The 19,478-nt window shown below is 38.7% G+C and overlaps 1 protein-coding gene across 1 annotated transcript in view; it reads left to right on the plus strand.

The window, feature by feature from the left end:
• TRIP12 (thyroid hormone receptor interactor 12) overlaps positions 1-19,478 on the plus strand; it is an 80,962-nt gene that overhangs the window by 225 nt on the left and 61,259 nt on the right. The window lies entirely within an intron of this gene.

The raw sequence follows: 19,478 nt of genomic DNA on the forward strand, positions 1-19,478 counted from the left end.
AGCATTGTTGCGGATGGGGGGGGGGGGTGTGACGACGACGCGGTGGGGAGACGGGGACGGCACGACGCCGTGCTGGTGTGTGAGTGTGTGTGGGGGCCCGGAGGTGTATAATGGGGTGAGGGGAGGGGGCCCTCGCTGAGGAGGGAAGGGGTGGAAACGGAGCCGACAAAATGGCCAGGCAGTCACCCGAGCCCGCTCTAGGGACATCCCCTCTCCCCTCGGCGCCGGGCAGGGCTGCCGCCCGCCGCCTCGCCTCGCCCGGGCCGCCCGGCGGAGGGGGTGGTGGGGGGGGGAGAGCGCGGCCTCCCCGCTCCAGGCCCTGGGTAGCTGCCGATACAAAAGGGCAGTGTCAGTGTTGACACTGCCGTACCGATTTGTATGCCCTTCCCCGTCTTCTCCCTCCCCCACTCCAGTTGCCCCCCTTTTCCCTAATGGTTCGTTCTTTCTTTTCTTTTTTTTTTTTTTTCTTTTTTTTTCTCCCCTGAAGGACCTATCGAATATCTTGAAGGAAAAAATAGCAACTCCTCTTTCCCTCCCCCCTGCCCAGCTCGATAAAAATGCTAAATAATCGGCCGACGTCCATATTTCACAAGCTTGGGGCGGGGGGGAAGAAGGTGGGAAGCGAATGGAGGCGCCTGTAGGGTCGGCGTTACAGTGCTGGCTGCCCACGGGAAGGGGTTATTTTTCGCAGTTAATGTTTTCGAGCTGATGTTTTTCTTGCTTTCAGTCAAGAAGCAAGTTGCCCGGTGCTCGGCGTTCGCTTGCATAATGCGCCGTACTTGGAGGCTGATCAAACGCAGGGTTCTGCCTTTCCTGCCTGGCTCTTCCTCCTTCCCCTTCCCCGCCGGGCTGGGGGGGCCGGGGAGCGGGACAAGTTGCGAGGGGCCGGGAGCGCTGCCGTCTCCCGGCTACGGCCCTGGTGATCAGGGGCTGGGAAACAAACCCATACCGGGGCTCTCGCCAGACCTGTAGGCCCGTCTTCCTGCTGTTCAACTTTTTTATTGTTCCCCCTTCCCCCCCCCTCCCCCCCAGTGCACTGGCTTTCTCGACAGCCAGGGGTTTTCACAGAACGGGAGTCCGAAAGTCTAGACTGTGAACCGGAAAATAATAGGGGAAAGAATGGAAAGTTATGTCAAGGGCTTTGGGGGAAAAACATCGACGTATCGAACAAAGGTCCTGCCTGTATTGGAGAGAGAGGCCTGCATGTGAGGCCCGATTGTGTCGCATTTACACACGGGGAAGAAATGAGTACTTGGTACTGGCCTAAATTTATTCTGTAAGTCTGGCATGCAACTTGGGAACACTTTTAGAGTGTGTGCAGTTTGTTTTGAGGGTGGTTTTATTATGTGTAGCAATCCAATAATAATTTTAATTTGAAATAATTTTTTTTTTCCAAAAGACTGTTTAGGGTGGGTTTTTTCTTCCTTTTCTGCCTTGTTCAGCAGAAATAATATTGATCCAGAGGTTCGAAGACCATAACACAAAACTTTGCTCAAACAGGATAACTTCCACAGTTTATGTATTGTGTGTGTTATGAATATCGAGCTTCCTGGTGCTTTAAAGACTGTCAAGAAAGAGGAATTGAGTAGTTACCACCTGACAAATATGAAGTACATCCCTCAGTGAGAAAGAAGAGGAATTCTAATGATTTTAACTTTACCAGCTTTTCTTAGGAGAACTGTCACTGTGGCTATACTTTCTTTGTAAGACTTTAAAAGCTAGCAAGCATTGCTGTGATTACCTCTGTTTAGTTATTCTCTTGTTTCCAGTTTTCTCTCTCTGTCTTTTCTCCCGCCCCCAAGACAAGACTTCTAATTGTACGGGGTGTTTTTTTTGGTATTTGATTTGATGCTCCAATAGTTTTATGAGGTTTAAGTTTTTCATTACACTAAAAGTTTTAAAATATATTTTATTTTCATATATAAAAGTACGCATAATGAACATGAAAGCAGTACTTGGAAAATAATTGTATACCTTTCTATTGTTTGGCAGCCTATTTAATAAATATTGTTAGGAATGAAATGTATTTATGAAAATATTAGTATTTCAGCTTTTGTAGCTAATATTTTGACTGTTATATTTCAACTAAGAAAAGCAGTCTTGTGGTAAGTAAATACTGTAAGTAATACTACTGGCTTTCAGGAACATACATGTTTTTAACTTGTAATAGTTTCTATATTTGTAAAATGTAGCTGACTGAATGTCTTGATTCTGTATATACACTGTTTTTCATCTTAAAATTGAGGGGTATTTTTAGTTTTTATTGTTTGGGGTATCCTTTTGTTCTGGTAGAAATACAGGTAATCTGATTTTTTTTATTTTTTTTTTTTTTAATTTCATTTCAATGCTAGAGTGTTTCTGAAAAAATTGGGAGTAGTAAGCTTAAATTGACAACTTTTGAGTCTGACTATTCTTCAGTCTTCAGGTGGCTCCATAGGTGGGAGCCTAAACAGGTCTTAGCTGTTAGCAGAAAAATTGTAGGTCATCCACAGTGTGGCATTGCTACTTATTAATATAGCAGATCTACTTTGGTAGGAGTGCCGACCTGTTGAGTAAGAGGCTTATGAAAATGGAGTCTTTTGATGTCTTGCAAAAGTTCTTCAGGCCAAACTGACCATTAGGGAAACAACCTGTATCTTCCCAGTAAATGAATAATCAGGACTGTCATTCTCAATCAGGAATCAAGTACAAGTTCATTTTTTGTTTCTCTTTTTATATTGCAGTTTGACTGTTTATCCTCAAACCCCAAATGCAAATATTATAGAAAAAAAAATTGTAATGAAAACTTTTTTTTAAATCATTCCTAAACTTTAGGCCCAAAGCTATAGGCAAGAAAGACACTGTAGTCCTTCTGCAGCAGTTTAGCAAAAATGTAATACAGTTGACTTTAATGTCATGAGTGAAGCCATGATGAATTTTTATGTGTGTCCAGACGTCACTGATAAGTACAGTTATTTACTTTGAGACAACCCAGGAAGGGAACCTGACTAAATTCTTTTGTTTCTATGCAATGAAGCTGAAGTGTGAGTAGGAAAGTTATTGTTTGACTAACCTATATGTTTGTACTTAATTTGCAGTGTAAGTGAATCTCAGAACTATCTGTGTTAGCCTTACATTTATAGGCCGTGCTATATTTTCTAACAAGCTAATTAGTAAGCATCATGTAGAACACCTATGATCACAGGTCTGTCTTCTGTCACAGTGAGGCTAAATTATTGTGACAAAGTATAATCAAATCCCAAAGTTGTACAACATGTTGTACTATCACATTGTCAAAAACTTAACCTGAAATGTTTCTGGGATCTCCCATTGGCCTGTTGGATGATCTGTGTCCTGTTCATCACCTGTCAAATTAGTAACGCTCCTTATAAAACACTTTGTGGACTCTGTGATGTTCTTAATAGTGTAAACTTTTCATCAAGCTGTCACTACCCCATTCAGTACTGACCCTGAAGGTAGCAGTACATCTGAATTTTTTGGTAGGGTAACAGATTACCTTTGGGTCAGTGGGTTTATTTTTCTGTAGAAGCAATGCTTACTTTGAATTTGCTCTTAATATTTTAATCTATATATAGTATTATAGCAGATTTATGGCAATACATGAACACACTTCTTGCTGAGCATTTTCATAGCTAAGTTTTAGTTTGGGACACGAGGTTTGTAACTGCAAAACAAAGTCATGTTAACTCTTTCTTTTTCCCTTCCTGATATTTTTTCAATTTACATGAAATAATGTGTTTCTCAAGGAGCAAAACTATTCAGATTTCTCATTGGTGGTCAAGTATGACAAAATGCTTGTAGGTAACTCCTTGTTTCAAGATTTTTTTTTTTTTAACAAAATGATTAAGGCATGAATTCAGCAGTCTTCTGTAAACAGAAAATTTCTAGCTATGTATGATATCAGGTGTACAGTCAGTGTGAAGGACAGCACTAAGTCAACTAGCTTCTTCACTGCCTGCTTTCAGATAAGCGATGGTTACTTCAGCGTGAAGGTTAGTTTTGAAGAGCAGTTGTTGTCCTAATCCTGCTGTGTGATAAAATTCTTCTCATCAAGTTGGTAGAATCTAACTGTGTAAATATGCAGTCATATTCTCCTTTAATTCTGTCTGGCAGCTAGGGTTTGAGCACACGTAACCAATCTGTTTACTCTCACTGTCTATAATAAGGCTTGTCTTGCAATGTACTGACTGTTGCCAGTCTTACTTGACTCATGAACGTACTCTGTACAAATATGGCAGGAAACTGCCATGTATAAGAGCCATAGATAGTCAACTTTTGAAGTGAAGACTTTTGGATAGGAAAACCAGGAAAAGTTAGGTGTATATCAACAAAGTTAAATGCAGTGATCTAATACTGGACTTCAATATTAAAGGTGCCTGAGAAGTACTAGCAATGGTTTTCAAGCCATAGTTGCCTTCAGTTGCTCCAAAAAAGCCTCTCTTGTAATTCATATAGTAAGCCAGTTTGGAAAGGACCTCTGGAGGTCACTTGGCCCTGCTAACCACTTCACTTTATCTACTCTTGAATAAAGTTTTTCATCGATCACTGTAATAATAAATAGCTCCATCTTCTTGGGTGATCAGAAAGGGGAAAAACCCCAACAAACCTACAAAGATGTGTGTGGAGCAGAAATGAAGGATTCTATAGTGTGTAGCAGTACAGTGCTGTTTCATGGAGCAGGGGGGAATTCAGTTTCTCAGTGTTTTCTGAGTGGGTTGGTCTGTTTTGTGATGGTGTCCACAATAAAGTGCACATGCTGAACTGTGAAGACTTGACCTTCATAAAAGGTATGAAAGGGTCTGAGTCATCTTCTGGAATGTGAACCTTGAGTTGTAGGGAGCAATTTGGTATTTCAAAATGGAAGCTGAGGTCCCCAGTACTTCTTGAGCAAGAAGGCTTTTTTAAGATCTGAAAGGGAAAGTATATTTCATGTTTATTCTGCTTTCAGAGCAACTTGTTACTGACAACTCTTGTTTTATTGCATAACATCCAAATAAGTAAACTTAGTGTAAAAAAGGGCAACTACTTGGAGAAGTAGCCTGGAGAAGAGGAGGCTGAGGGGAGACCTTATCGCCCTCTACAACTACCTGAAAGGAGGTTTTAGAGAGATGGGAGCTGACCTCTTCTCCCTGGCGACAAGTGATAGGACAAGAGGAAATGGGTTCAAGTTATGTCAGGGCAGGTTTAGATTAGATGTTAGGAAGCATTTTTTCACTGAAAGGGTTATTAAACATTGGAATAAGCTGCCCAGAGAGGTGGTGGATTCACCATCCCTGGAGGTGTTTAAGAAAAGGGTAGATGAGATGCTTAGGGACATGGTTTAGGAGTGGTGGTGTTTTTATCAGGGTAGGTTAATGGTTGGACTTGATGATCTTAAAGGTCCCTTCCAACCTCACTGATTCTATTCTATGATTCTATACTTGCTAGACTTCTGTAAAGGTGGAAATGAAAGAATACAAACATGTTCTTTATTTTCAGATATGCACATGTTATTTGAGGACAAAGGTGTTAAACTTTCAGAAAGCTATCTAGTCATAAGATGGGCATTAGACTCAATACCAGCAATGTGCATCACCTTCAGATTTGTGCCTGGCTACTATTGTGTGTTTAAAGCATGGTTAATATTGTTATTAATGCAGAGCAGTAACTGTAATGAATAATTTTTACTTTGATTTTTTTAGGGGTAGTTCCTAAAGGTAAAACCATTAGGAAAAATAAGCCTGGGACAAACCGTTGTATGTCATCTGGTACATACTTAACACTCCAAGGTAACTAGGTCTAGTCCTACGCTGTCTTTGCTTCCAGAAAGCATGCGTGCTGTTTTGTTTTTCCTCATCTTTCTCCATGTTTAACTTCTGTCTTATTTGCCTTGCTATAACTTGCTTGTTATGGTTTGTCTTATCCACTCTGGGTAGGAGATAACCATCTTCTCTCTGTACTGTGGGCTCTTATGTGCTTGAAGTCTGTTCTGTACCTCCACTCTTAGTTCAATAGCACTTAGATGTAAAAGTAGAAATACAGGTAAATAAATGTGGAAATCAAAAATACATTTTTATGTAGTATCTTCTAAGGTGAAAACATGATTTTTTTTTTTTTTTTTTTTTTTTTTTAGGAGCAATATAAATGTGCTGAGGCACCAAAAAGGGGAAGATGTAAACAATGCATAGTAATAGTAGCGATAGTGGACTTCAGCATCCCCCATGCTTGCCTCCCTTCCCCCTGCCCCAAAGAAAAGGAAAACCCTTCCAGTACCTAAAGGGGGCCTACAGGAGAGCTGGGAAAGGACTTTTTACTAGGGCATGTAGTGATAGGATGAGGGGGAATGGTTTTAAACTGGAAGAGGGCAGGTTTAGATTAAACATTAGGAAGAAATTTTTTACTTTGAGGGTGGTAAGGCACTGGACCAGGTTGCCCAGAGAGGTTGTTGAGGCACCATCCCTGGAGGTGTTCAAGGCCAGGCTGGACATGGCCTTCAGCAACCTGGTCTAGTGGGACGTGTCCCTGTCTATGGCAGGGGGGTTGGAACTTGGTGATCTTCAAGGTCCCTTCCAACCTAAACCATTCTATGATTCTATAAAAAGAAAACCACGTGTGCATGTGCACACACATTCCCCCTCCCAAACAATCGAGGGACTTGCATTAAATATCCTTGATGCTGGTATATTGATTAGATGCTTACTTTAACTCCTGGAGTTAGTGAGGAGAAGCTGCCTTTACATCATATATCTTTGTGGAATATGAATCTGTGGTAGATGTCTGTTTTTGGACAAGATAATATTCTAAGATGTAGTTAATATCAGGGCTAGAAGATGGCATCTTATCTGTGTTAATAAAGTTCTGTGCTTTCTAATGTCAAATGCTTTATGTAATTAGCTTATTCAGTATAGAGAGTGTCCCTTCCTGGAAGGTGTGTGCAATGTAACTGAACCTTCTGATCCTAGGTAAGATGTGGCTATGCATTTAAAGGGAACTAATGAAAAAAGTAAATGAAGGTGCATATTAATAGTCTGTATGCTGCATACAAACTTGGAGCTCTTCCTTAAAGAGTGAATGTTCTCTTCCTCTTTATTTTGAGGATGTATATATAAAGTTTTATATGTATATATAACCTGTTATAATCGAGTTACTGACTGGGAACTGTAATTTCTCTTTCAAACTTCACTTGTTTTGACTTTTGCAGTTGTTTCAGGTATAATAGCTTGATGAACTCATCCATCGTAAAGGGGTGAGGGGAAGGTGGGAAATCACTAACTTGAATAAGAGCATGCAGACGTTCATAGTCGATGTGAATAAGCCTGAGTAAATAGCACCTGAGAAGCAGCTGCATAAGTAGGTAGCTAGGTTTCAGATCTTTAACACCAGTAATCAAAATAAATGGATTCAAGTAATGGAGGGGGCAGGAATACCATTGGTGTACATAAATATGCAACTTGATTTGAAGTTAATTAGAAAACTTCTGGAGAAAATATAATTTCAACTATATCTCATGTAATTAAAGTGATGGAAACTGCATAACTTTGGCAAAATTTAAGCCAGGATTCCAAGTGTTAGAAGTTGTGCTTTAGAGATCTGCTACAATCTATTCCACAGTATTTGTCATGTTTATGTAATGACAATACATGCTGCTGTATCTTACTCTGGTAGTATTCTGCCTGATTTATTTAGCAGATAGCTTTCTACAATAAACCGCTAGTAATAAAAATGAAGACCTGTATTATACCGTAAGATTCTGGATTGAAGAAGTTAGTTTCATTCCCTTACTCGGTTACAAAAAGCTTGGCAGAAGAACAAATATATTTCTTTGCCAGAAATAAGATAGCAAATATGCTTTCTTCACATTTCTTGGATAGCAGCTTTTAAGTTGATACAATTCTGCTGCATACTACTTATTTCTCATTTGCCTCAAATATTTGTAGACTTGCAACTGAACATAGCCACGTTTTATACTAGACTCTTGACAACAGGACTCCAGCTCAAAACTTTTATTAGCACTTTGTAACTAGAATTAGAAGAAGCATTGTTAAGGGAAATGCCGTTGGACACCTCAGTCTGCAAATTTAAATACTCCATGGAGAGAGTGGAACCTGAGCTCTCTTCAGGTTAACTGTGAAGAGGGAAGATGGATTTTGTGGAATTTAGTATGTGAAGGAACAATGCGACTTAAGTGCCTTTCTTTAATGTTTAAATACTCAAGCACTACGGCCACAGTAGTAAGGGTGGGATTTTCTTTCTTTTTTAGTAGCCTAGAGGCTCTTGACATACTGCTGAAACCAAACTGGTGTTGGAACAGAATGGGCACTGAAGATTCTGACTTAACTGTGCTGTATGCAGATGAATTTAAGTAAGGTAGAACCTGAGAACTGTATATTTAGAAACTTGAGGTAAATATGAATGTAGTTATGAGTTAATTTTTGAGATCACACTTAAAATAAATGTAAAGTTGCTTATGAGACTCCACTGAAGTGGCAAGCAAAGTAATCTCAATCTGTCACTTTCAAAATACAATGAACTGAACACACTTGTTGCTATGCTCTATTGCTTCCAGAGGTGGTCTGCAGTAAAGTATTTTCACTGGGTGCATCAGGCTTTTTCCTCTGTCACAGACTTGGCCAAAAGCTGTTAAAACTATTATTGTAGTTTTAAATAGATTCCTGTTAGGTACCTTAAGTCAATGGATAAAATTAATGTAGCTGTATAATCTATTTTTCAAAACTCTTTACTTCATGTATTTTGTTCAGATAAAGTCTGAGTTTCTATCAGATTGAGATCTAATGCTTAAATTCTAAGTGTGCTTCTGGCTGGCAACACCTGTAGTGCCACCAGAACCACTTTGGCAACTCCTGCGACCTGTTCTTAGCAGTCTGACTGTTCTAAACTAGTGTTGCTTCTGTTTGTGGTATTGGCTTTATTGTTGCAGTTTCATGGCCATTTGAAATGACTAGAAACCCTATTAGATCTCGCCTGTACTATTAATGCAATTGTTAATCTTGTTTTGGTGGTGTTGGAGCATTTAAAAAACTTAACAGAAGTAAGCCAAGTAGGTTGTTGTGCATCACAAAATTACTTAATGTGTTTTCATCTAAAAGCTGTTCCCTTTCAACTAAGAAATGGTTTCTTCCTTACAGATTTTTAGATTTGCGATATTACTTTGCTTCAACAAAATTAAGTCAGGCTATTTGGAAAGTCAGCTCAGTAAGATGGCAAATCAAAACTAGATAGCAGGTGATGTTGTTAATTGATCTAACAGAGTTAAATTACTATTTTGACTTTCTCTGTTCTGTAACTGATTCTGAAATATAAGTTGTCTTGAATGTTGTTTATAACTCGAGTACAAAATCTTTGTTACACTTTCATAGCATTCCTATGTTTTTGTCTGCTAGTTCTACATGGAGCTCTTTCAAAAAAAAAAAAATCAAGTAGCTGGTTCCGTTTTCTAAATATATCAGCTTTGGCATATTTCCCTCCCCCCCCACTGCCTCTGCCCTCACCCCCCCCCCCCCCCCCCCGGCACGCACACATTTGGGAGATATCAAACATGAACATATGGGCACTGAGTGACACAGCAATAGAAGGATCAAGGTGGATAAACAAGCTCTGCATAGAATAACCCTATCCAAAAGTGTAGTGTAGGGTTTGTGGTTTTTTTATTTTTAAATCCCTGAACTCGCTGCTTACTGCAATAACTTGCTTTGTGGAGAGCTATCTTCTGCCTTCCCCCTCCTTCCCAGCAGAAGGTGTGGGAACAAGTTTTCTAGTTTTCTTTCCTTGGTCACAACAGAGTTTCAGTAGTAGGTACCATGGGGCAGGACAAGAAAAGGTTCACAAACTGCAGATAATACAGGTTTGTTTCCTTGCAGTGTCCTTTTCTGAATCCTTTTACCTTCTGACAAAGAATGAGCATTATGATAACAAGAATGGTGTTCCAGTTACTTCCTTAGGAAAGAGATCAAAGTGGGGGTACTAGCCTTTTCTAGGAACTGAGCCTTCAAAGTACTCTTTGTACATGAGTGTCTCAGTCCTGAGCAGTGTGAGCATCTCATCTCTCGGTTGGTTGGCTAAGCAGAACAACAGAACTTGGTATTTGTCAGTTGTCTGTAAGGACAGTGAAGTACTACTATCTAGGAGTACGCTTAGTGAGAGACTTCATAATGTCAGAAGTGTAATCTGCTAATATTGTTGGTACCTCAAATCTCTAACTTGCAACCATCTAAAAAGTGGGTAAGTGCATGTGTTGGTTGTGTTTGCGTACGTGCTTTTCTTTAATTCTTCAGTCCTCCTGGGAGGTTCTTTCAGCATGTTGTTTCTTGAAATTTAAGATCATCTAATTTCCAACCTAAAAGTTTCTCATAACTGTTTTACCTGCTAGCTGTATCAATGCTATCCTCTTATTTTAAGTATTTTTCTTCTCTTGGTGTCTTACCCTTAGCACTTACAGCTAGCATTTATAACCTTCTTGTTGCCAGGCTAAATAATACAGGCTTTATTAGTCATCTCCTATAAGAGCACTTTTCTTTCAACTGGAATTCATCTCTCTTGACCAAGACCGACTCGGATGGGATAAAGTATTCCATATAAATACTTTTTGCACAAAAGCACTGGAGAATTCTCAGTTACTCTGTAATGGTGTATATATACCTAAGCATTGGTTCCTCTTCCACCCTGCCCCCTCACCTTCCCCTCCAGTATTACTCTGAGTAACTGGAACATGTAGTCACTGATGCTTATGTCAGCTTACAAGGGCTTGGCTTATACCAAAACTTCTTGGTTTTAGTACTGAGGTATAGGATCTCCATGCTGCTTGGTATTATTGTACTTCATAGCATTGCAAGTATCTCATTAGTATAATTTTCTGTTCCATATTTTTAGTGCATACTTACTATTTTGGGGAAGGGAGGGAGGAGATGAAAGGGAACTTACAAGTTTTGGTAGTTTTGGAAAACGTAGGGGTTTTGAGGGAACAGCTCTGGCTCTAGATAACCATATCACCTGGGTAGTTATGTCGAAATAAGCAAGGCTGTAACAATAATAAAGCTTTCATCCTATTTCATAGTTTCCTTCTATGGGTAGTAGTCTGTTCATCATTACAAATACTATGCTAAACTCATATGGTGATATATTCTATTTGGATGCTACTTAGCAGCAACTGGTTGTATAAATAGTTTGGATTCAACAAAACAGAAATAAGACAATGAATGACCTGTCTTCTATAAGCCTGAAAATAGTTGCAAGTGTCCTGAGTTCTGCTGTCAAAAAAATCTTTCACTTCTGGAATCTACTGTTGTCCTGTCATTACTGAATTAGGGTTTCAAGATTTAATTCCATCACAAGTTTAAGATTATTGCCTGCCTTCAGGTCTTATAAATGTGTAAGCACCCATAGCTTACAGAAACAGTGTTTTTCAACATTGAGCCTACAACTGCCCATTCATGTGTGTGAATATTTTAAGTCCAGCTATGTTTAAGAGATAGAAGTACTCTAGAGAAATATACTATTGCTGTTGTGTACTTGTAACACAGTTTTGAAACTGACAGGGGTGGAAAGCTGTAGTTTAATAGTCCTCATCGAGAGTACTGGTACTATTTTGCTAAACTCTGGTTTAGTGAGAACCTCTATCTACATACATTCATAGAGTAAACAAATACAATTTCATGGCACTAGTGACATAGTGAAGGAAGGTAGGCGGTCCTGTGAAAAGTATTTGAAGGAACCAGTCTTAAATCGTAGATTCTTAGGAAAGGAGAGGGCCTATTCCTGGAAATACTGTCAACAGTAATGGGATCTCTTTTTTAGCAGTAGGTTGGGTTTTTTATTTATTTGTTTTTTAAAGCAAAGGGACAATTCTTCCTTATTGTGTTTTTGGATTACTCTTGACTGGAGTACTTTAAAGGCCTGACTTTTAGCCTAAAATATCTAGTTGCCAGCTGAATGCTAAGAGGAGGAGAAAAAACAAGGTGCAAAAGTATCTATAAGTGTTCAGTTTTTATACTGACTCTAGCTGTGTTGTCATAAATGTTACAGCTACATCATGAAAGGTGGTTGCTCCCATGGGGATTTCTGTGCATAGTCCCCTTAAGGGAAGGTGTTCTAAAGATGTTAAACTGGCACACTTAAGCTTTGAACAGCTGAGGCAAGGAATTCAAGGACCCAGAGTTTTGTGCGCATTGACTCATGAATGAATGCTTTGAGATCACTGAGTATGACAAGTAGAGAAGATGCAGACTACTTTATTTCTGTTGATTCTCAAATAGCTTGTGTGAGATGTTGCCGAGTTGGGGCTTGTAAGCCCCCTACCTCTGCTTTATGTGTCTTATCTAACTTGTTAAAAAAGTATGCTTCAGAAAGGTTTATTCTTTCTGTTGACAATATCAAAAGCAGAAAGTGCAAGTCCAGACCTATGGTAGCTAGAAGCAGAAGCTCAGCCTATAGTAAAATATAGTGATTTAAATGTCTAAGTTTAGTCAAGTGAAGGTGCATCCAAAATCAAGGTAGTTTGTTACTACTTAATAGTATTCCATGTTATGGCAACAAACTAGAGTTGCACCTATTCTTGATGTGTGTTTGTTGTGTTGTTGGGGAGGTTGGAGGCTCAGCTTTGAGGTAGGAAGAATTTTAAAATATGGATTTGTGACTGGCTGTCATCTGAGCTGCTTTGTTCTTTGTACTTGCGTAGACTGGAGTAGCATTTGTGGTGGGAGAGTGAAGGAGAAGCTGATCTCATTTCAGGTTGCTTCAGCAGAATTTGAAAGCTTTTACTGGTGACAATTGGTGATAGTTCAATGTGTCAGGTTTTAAATTGTCTATGTTAACTTGTATGGATGCAATCATTGGTATTTTTGACCATGTCCTGAAGTTTGCACTGAATTCTAGCATGAAAATGGCCTGCACAGGCATTAGAGTGAAACTAATAATTGTACTCTATCCCTGTATCTTCTGAGGTATTTGTGTTAAGAGAAAGAGCTTGAAATAACGACATACTCAAAGGTAGAAACTTTGGATAAATATACGTAGTAGCTGGAAACTACCTTCTGCCAAGCACACAAGACTTTCACTTAGTTTTCGGATTAGAGGAACTAACATTCCTCTGATTTATTTATATGACCACACTCAGTAGGATCTCTCCCAAGAAATCTAGTTGGGTTTTTAACCTCCATCGGTACTGTGGCACTCTTTGGAAAACTGTGGAGTTCAGCTGAAAAATGGCATAGTTCAGACTGATAGCTCTAATGCCCTAAAGACTGGCTTGCTTAGGTTTTCTCTCCTTAATCTGTACTGTAACTTTAGTAGTAAGTTAAATCATGTATGAAGAGTATAAGGAAGTGTAATCACTAAGCTTAGAATTAATGGAGTTATAAAAAAGGCGTGTTTGGCTCAGAATGTTTGTCATACTTGAATATGTACAGAATGTTTATGCTGTCATTTTAATCAGAAAAGTATCCATTATAAACACACACACTGCCATATCACATATGAAATGTTTTCTTGAAAACAAAAAAAGCACTCCAAAACTTTCAGACTGTTTTTATGCAGCTGTTTAATGTAATAAATATTGTCCTATTAATATATACTAATGGAATATGCTGTCCTTAATATTTAAAACTTCAACACCAGACTGCTGATTTGACAATTCAATACTAGAAGCTTTATACACTCCACTTTCTAATTAGTCAAAATAGACATTTAATAGGAAATAGCTGAAACTATTTCTTAATACATACTGCAAGTTTGAGCAATGTTTTCAAACTATTTGACTTTCAGTTCTGTGGAAAGTTTGTGCTGGACAGATTAGCCTGTTTTCAAATTGCAGTCCACAGTATCTGTGTCCCAAAACTGTTCTGCCAGGGGAGCCTTTAAATACAAACAAAACATACAAATAAAGTTTAAAAGCATAGAGGAAAGACCTAAGTTAGTACAATTAATTTAGCATCTTTGGTAGCTAATGGGGGTTGGAGGTGCTAGGAAATAATTGATGGGAGAACAGATTTATTTCAAAGACTTGAAGTGAGGAAGTAGAGGTAGTAAAGATACTGTAATTACTAGAACACTTCATTGTTCATTAATCATATGTGGGATGGGGAAGTGCGTGCTCCTAGCTGAGTATCTTTGATTAGCAAAATGGATGCAGGATTGAGGCTGTAGCCTTTATGAAATATCCCTAAATTTTGCATTTGATGTGATAAGATACTATGTAGAGAGGAGCAAAGGAAGAAACTGTGCTCACTTCTGGGCTTACAGGTATTTTCCCTCTTCCTTCACAAGTCTGTCTACTTTGTATTCTTTCTTTAATCTTTACCTGAAGCCACTCAATTCCCTGTATGTTTTTTATTCAGGTATCGTAAAGAGAGTTGTTCTATGAAGTTGCCCTCTCCAGTTAAATATCCTTTTGCTTGTCTTGTCTACCTTACTAGTGCGTTTTATTAAATGGCTTAAAATAAATAGTAAAGAGGATAAGACACAGACTGGTTCTGAAGCTATTCAACTGTCTTGTGGATATTTTTTAAAGAAAAACAAAACAAAAAGGCAAGATGTCTTGCATAGGCGTTAAGTGAAATTTGCTTCCAATTCAGTGTTGTCTTAATGGTATGGGATTTTTTTCATGTTTGCAAAAATGTGTTTCAGGAGCACAGCAAGATGAATGCATAGTTTTGCTCCGAAGTATTCTATCTTTGATGTACACACAGAGCACTTAAAAGACACTGTCTTCCTCACCATATTTCAATCTTAGCCAAGACCAGAATCAATGTGTTGCATGGGGTGATAAGTTGTAGATGTGCTCGTAAGACATAGTTAAGCATTAGTGTGGGATAAAAGGTCAGTTGTACAGGAGACAACTCCTGAGTATTCTGACTGGGTCCCAGAGCAAAGGCTTATCAAATCAACTATTGTAATATCTAATTTTTAAGTGGTAATTTTGGTCCTAATATCAAGCTATAGAAAACCTACAGGTCTGCTTACTTACTTACTTACTTTGTAAGTATCTCAGAGCTGTGGAGAAACTTTGTTCTTCTGATATGTGTTCCGTGTTACTGGTAGACTGTGAATCCTCTCAGTACATCAGAGAGCAGTAGTTTAGCTGGGAGGTAACAAAAAACATTGAACAGATTTAGGCAGCATCTATTGGAACATTGCTTTGCCAGGAAGTAAGTAGCCTTTCTTCCAACTCTGAAGTGACTGACTATCGGCAAGGAATTCAGGCTCTGGCAAACCTGGCTATGCTATGACCCTGAGAAAAAAAAAAAAAAACCAAACCAAACAACTTATTACTATCAGCTTGTTAATCTACTGAACTCTAAAATATGGGCATAGTTACAGTTGCTGCTTGTGTAAGGAAAGTGTGTGGGTAGCCTGGGAGAGAGGAGGTAAGAGTCATTGGTGAGGTAAGGCAGAAAAAGGGCTGCCATATGGGAAGGAAGAGAGGAATTTGAGGTAGGCTTCTTTTGTCTGTATTAAAGTTTGTGGTGATGAGTTCTTGTCTTGCTTAAAATTGAGACTCAAGTCTGCCATCCTGCTAAAAAGCATTTAAAGGGACTCTAATATTTAGATTTGCTCAAGTTCAGCATCTTAACTCTTTATATTCAGGTTCTTGGTGCACTCATTTACCATTCTTGTACTTTGTGATCCCCATGTGCAATGCCTTGTTCCCACAAACTCGTTTTATTTGTTGAGTGCTGAATAGGTGTGGAGTAGACAGTCTCATCAATGGAAGGTGTGCCATAAAGTTGTTTAATTTGTTCATAAATCTTGGTGCTCTAGCTTTTGACAACTTTTTCTGTGACCGTTAAGGTTGGAACCTTCCTGAAATGCAGTTGTGGAAGCTGATGTTCTTCTGTGTAGTTACCATGAAAGAACAGCTCTGAGTACTGTAAAGTCCTGATCCTATCAATGATAGGATCAGCTTAAAGACAGCTTAATCCTTAATGTTTTAACAGGTGTTTCTTTGGGTGTGACTTCCTTTTGTCCAGCTTTACACAGAACTTCTCTTCTGTTTCTCTATGCAGATATTTGGTAGGTAGTTTAGTTCATTATTTCATACAAGGTAAATGTCTTTAATTGTGCCTATGTCAATAATTTGGTATGGGTATTGGAGCTTGCTCTTAATTACATCACTGCAAGGTATAATGACAATGTATAAATATTTTTTTCTTTGGTTGAGACGATGCATCTGTGGCACATAATTCCGAGATGTCATTGGTTTGAGCACTACCTAGTTTAGAAACCTTAAATGTGTTTTAATCCCTCTGTTTATTGTCGCAGTATCCTTGTGATAGCTGCAGATCCAGTGCTGAGGAAGCCGGAAACTTAACCTGTTTTAATTGGATTTCTTCCTCAACAACTACAATTAAACCATTTCCCAGATTGTATCATGTGGCATAGGAATCTTGCTATGCATTAGGCCTTTGATCTTTTTTGTGTAGCATATGGGTTGAAGTCTTTATTCAGGAGGATAGCATAACCTACTTGAGACAGTCTAGAAAAGGAAGCCTCAGCAGACATCAGCTTGAGTCAGTGCTAAATATTAGTGATTAGAAAAACAAAAGGAAAACTCCCGAGATCCTCCTGATCTGTCCAAAACTTTTCTAAATGATATTTTGAAGATGGAAAAACTTGAGACACGTTCTAGTTAAGTAGATAACAGGTGACTACTCCCCTCCCCCCTTCCCCTGGAAGCATATTTTTTTTTTTCTTAATTTTTTTTTTTTTAAGCTTTAAAGTGTTTCTCTTTTAAGACATGGTAGTATGAGAGAACAGGCTTCTCAACTTCTGGAATTTCTGTACGTAAACTCATTTCAAGCTGAAGCCGAATATTGTCAAAATGAAGACCCAGTCGTGGTCTTTACCTTGTTTTCAAGGTAGATCTACATAATGCCCTTAGACCTGTAATCTTGGGTTTATCTGTGGCACTTGTCTAATCTGCTTGTACATGTCAACTGTTTTCTGTGTTTCTTCTTCCAGCAGTAATTTCTGTAAGATCTAGTTTCTGCATTTCTTCATTCTATTGGCTAATTAAAGTTATTTTCTTTTTTTGTTTCCACCGGCTCCCTGAGTTGTCTAGAAGATTGCAGAGATCATCTTATGTTAATTAAGGCTTTGGGTAGCCAAACCATGTTTTACTAGCCACTGAGCTCACTAGGTATCTCTAATTCAAGACAGCTTGGCAAAAGTTCATTAGGAGCTTGGCATTCATTAGGAGCTTGCGACTTGGGGCAAGTATTGTCTAACAGGCTCTGCAGGTAGGACATGGGTATGTACCATATCAGTATTTGTCTTGAAGTGCTATTGCACTTGATTTTACTTAAGGGCTGTGTGTGCCATGTGCAGGTGAATGGCAAAATGCAAATAAGGCACCATCTGGTCTATGGGGTTAGAATAGGGAAGAGGCTTGGTTTTGAAGCAGTAGTAGGTTCTGCATTCAAACTCATAATGTTGAAGTAAATGGAGCTATGCAGCTCAAAGGCAGCTGGGCATTAAGTATTGGGCAGGGCAGACTTGGAGCAGGTGATGATCTTGGGTACTTTTTTGGTTCACTTGCATGATGATACTGAAATCAAGCTTCTAAATTCAAATTTGCAGTAATTGTTCAACTGACTTTTTTTCTTAACTGATAACAAATGTCCCCTGCCCCAACTTCACCACACCTGTTTACTTGGTCTTAACTTGACCACCTACATGCCAACTTGTCTTAATTTCTGGCAGTATCACTGATCTGTACTTCATGAAGGATTCTGTGCTTTTGATCGTCTCGCAGAAGGTAAAAGCTTCTCATTCAAATTCATTCCCCTCTTCAGAAAAGAGAATGTTCTCCCTGAGCTTGCCAGGCAGCATGTTTTTCTATAATGTTAGTGAAAGCTTAAGCCACCACACAGACAGTGAATTCTGGCTCCTACTAAACAAGGGTTTCTAGAGGAGCTGAAAATAAAGGACAGATGAGACTTCTGTTGCTTGTGATGTTTTTTGTTGGGAGTGTGCTAGAAACAAAGAACTCCCATCAATTCACTCTGGGTAAAAATAGCAGAGTTTTGGTCAGAGTTTGGCTGCTGGAAAATAGGTTCTTTTCCCTTGGAGATATCAGTTTCTTTTGTTTAATTTAAAAAAGGAAAATAAGTATTATTTCTGTTGTTGCTAACAAGTTGAAACCACACTTGTAATAGCACCAGGTAGCAGAATTGTTTACTGAGACTCTGATAGTGTAAACTTCTCTGTTTAGCAGCTTGTCAGTAAGTTTAAGGTTCCTGTGGATGCGAAGTCAAGCTTTTGCTATAGGATCTGATTTAGCAGAGAAATTTTTCTTTGACACAAGTATACAGAAGAATAAACTTTGAACACACCCATTCTTTGCTTTTCCCTTCTCTCTCCCATTGCTGTGCTAAAAAGGAAAAAGATCTGTCAACAAAGAGACAAAAAGTGGTGTTCAGTATTCTGAAGCTAATGTTTGTGGGTTTATGTGTGTGTTCTCCATGTAGTATAACAAATCTTTCATGTTACTGTGATGGCTTCAATATCTCCGGGCTGCTTCTGAACCCAAGCTGTTGCTGGCTAACTTGCAGCTATCCAGATCAGGCTATTCTTTTACTGAGTATAGATTGATTCAGAAGTTTCTGGGTTCTTAAGCTTTTGATAATCTCTATACTTGTGAGCAGAAAAAAATTAACTGCTGCAGAATTGACTGAATTATGCAACAGAACTTAATGTTTAGCTGGTTAAAAAAACCAAAACAAAACGGAGCACTGAAGACCAAGAAACTACAGGTGTTGTAAACATGAAAATATTTTCTTTGTGTTGAGTCCTGGCGTTCTGCCACTGGGAGCATTCTCTTCCTTCATTAATGAAGTCAAGTCAAACCATACACTGATGCAAAACTTATATGGAACTAGTTTGAATGTGTTACAAATGGTGACACAGAAAGGTAACAAACTTGGTTTATTTGGAGAAGCACAACTTATTTTTTTGGTGTGTGTTTTGTTGTTTGTGTGTTTTTTTTTTTTTTTTAACAAGGGCAGATTCTGTGTATTAAGTTGTGATTTACCCTTGTAAATAAATGTTCTAAGAGACTGATTTTATAACAAACTCCGTTACTGATGCTCTCAAAAATGAGAGGAATAGTTGCTGTGGACAACACTTTTAATTTCCAAAGATACAGGATGATAAACTATAGAGAAGCAAGAAAATAAAATGAAATACTTTCTATTTTTCTTAACTACTCTTTTATCTGAAGATCTTAGATCTGTATGACACTTGTACTTTTGTGAACCAAAATGCAGTCCCAAGAAGAGCAACACAACTTGTAATACTTCTGTCCTTGATGAGCATAAAAGAAATAAAGCAGTGAGGTGGCAGAACTGAAGAGGGATGCCCTACAAACAGCATGGTATTTGTTCCATGTAACTCCATTATTTTTTCTCCTCAGACTGCAGCTTCTGGTCTTCCAGAGGAAAGGGGTATAGGAGATCAAGGGTTTTAGTCTTAACACTAGCTAGACCCCC

Source organism: Vanellus vanellus (assembly GCF_965231255.1).
Source record: "Vanellus vanellus genome assembly, chromosome: 8".
Taxonomy (NCBI): Eukaryota; Metazoa; Chordata; class Aves; order Charadriiformes; family Charadriidae; genus Vanellus; species Vanellus vanellus.